The sequence below is a fragment of the Octopus bimaculoides genome, chromosome 16 (genome assembly GCF_001194135.2).
Source record: "Octopus bimaculoides isolate UCB-OBI-ISO-001 chromosome 16, ASM119413v2, whole genome shotgun sequence".
In the NCBI taxonomy this organism is placed as follows: Eukaryota; Metazoa; Mollusca; class Cephalopoda; order Octopoda; family Octopodidae; genus Octopus; species Octopus bimaculoides.
Genome location: NC_068996.1, coordinates 2775426 through 2777645, shown reverse-complemented (window position 1 = coordinate 2777645; position 2220 = coordinate 2775426). Strand labels below are relative to the sequence as shown.

At 33.2% G+C, this 2220-nt stretch overlaps 1 protein-coding gene across 1 annotated transcript in view; it reads right to left on the bottom strand.

The window, feature by feature from the left end:
- Positions 1–2220, bottom strand: part of LOC106876559 (calcium uptake protein 3, mitochondrial-like) — a 332236-nt gene that overhangs the window by 5618 nt on the left and 324398 nt on the right. The window lies entirely within an intron of this gene.

Below are 2220 nucleotides of genomic sequence, written 5' to 3'. Positions count from 1 at the left end.
CAGATATAGTTGTCAAAGATCATGAAGAAAAAAAAATGCTTTCTAATTGATGTATCAATACCAGCGGATGACAACGTTTCCCTAAAAGAGATGGAAAAACTTTCAAAATACAAAGACCTGGAAATAGAGGTAACTCGAATGTAGAATCTAAAAACAGAAGCAATTCCTATCCTAGTAGGTGCCTTAGGTATAATAAAAAAATATTCAGACAAATACATAACAAAAACACCAGGACTTACAAATATATATAACATACAGAAAATTGCACTACTGGGCACTGCACACATCCTAAGCAAAACACTTTCAATACAGTAACCATAAGAGCAAACAACAGCACATACTCAAGGCACACAGAGCACGTGATAAAAATAAGACTACTGAATAATAATAATAATAATAATAATAATAATAATAGATTCAAATTTTGCGACAAAGGCAGCAATTTTGGGGAAGGGGATGAATTGATTATATTGACCCAGTGTTCAACTGGTACTTCTCAACCCTGAATGGATGAAAGGTGAAGTTGACCTTAGGCCTGATTTTTCTCTCAAGCGCTTACATTCTGTCACACATGCACATTGAGACTGCATATTCAGCGAAGCATATTCGGCATCCTTTCTCTAAAGATAAGATAATAATTCTTGTGATGCCTCTCTACCATGAAACTCATGCCAACAGCTCTTAAGCTTCTCATCTCTCGAGAACCAGAACGAAAAACTTATGCCTTAAGCTACAAATACCAAATGCTGTTCTTACACACACACACACTCTCTTTTTCTCAGATTTTCATACACAATTATCCCAGGTGACATAAAAACAGCAAAACAACAATTTGACTGATTAACAGCAAATTCACTCAGCAACACACTTCAACCATTACAACAACAGATTCTGCTCCTATGAACAAAGCTACTTTCATACATCACACTTCTCCTTTCATCGCAGACTATTCAACCACACTTGTCTTTCCTCACTGCGTCTCACTTTCTACACCTCTCAACAGGAAAACACTGCCTGGTTTTTCCTTCCCCAGCACTGCAACTGTTTGGAATTCCCTTCCTGTTTAGACTGCAACAATGTCAAAAGTATAGGAGGCAACTGTAGCCATAGGTCATGGCTACTGCCCTCTCTCCCACTACTCCTCACTAACTCATTTAAAAAACAAATACATAACTATTTTGATTTCACTATAAATTTCAACAGCAAAAACAAATAAATAAATAATGATGACATTGCATTACATTAACAAAGTGTCACACAGATTTCAATAACAAGAATGTTACACAACTACACATAATGATAATGTATAGATTATTTTCAACAGCTGTACTAAGCAAAATCTAGAAATACAGACATACTAGATATTATTATTATTATTATTATTATTATTATTATGAAACTATGTTTTTGTTGCTAAACTGGCTGTGTATTTTGTATTTATTTTTCAAATAACAGAGAAATTACATTAGATGAGGTGGAATAAAACTATTTAAGTAAAAAAAACAAAAAACCTTCACTATTCATGCTCACATGTGTCGGGTGAATGTGGTGCAACATGCAAATAAGATTATAAGAAGTCAATGTCAAACTTCCTAACTCCTATAAATCAGACAGTAAAATGATGATAGTGGTTCTATGTTTCAAGCAAAGCTCTTCTTCAGAAACAGAGGAAAGTCCAATAGAAAAGGAAGATGGAGAAAAAAAAAAAAAAATCACCAATGATTCACATGTGGTTACATTTTGAAATATACATATATAAAATTGAAGAAATTGGAATCATGAAAAAGGATTATGGTTGGACAAGGGCAAACCTGTCTGACAGACATGCCCTCACAGCAGACATCATATGTAGCTAAACAGCTAACAAATTTGAACCTCAACAAACAGAGAAAATGTCCTTAAAGTCAAAGATTTTAAACTAACAGAAACAATACTTATATATCGCTTGAAGAAACACAACTGGATCTCATTATGCAAACAAACAGTTGCATAATCGAAAAACTGTATTCTTGGAGAACTACATTGTGTCGAAACATTTGTAGTGAATAATAAAGAAATGTCCAACCATAATCCTTTTCCTTGACTCCAATTTCTACAGTTTTATACTCACATACGACGAATGCCTACATTTAAACTTAGAAATATATAATAATACTACCAATAGTACTGGGTAATTCTAACGGAATATAACTATATATATATATATATATATATATATAT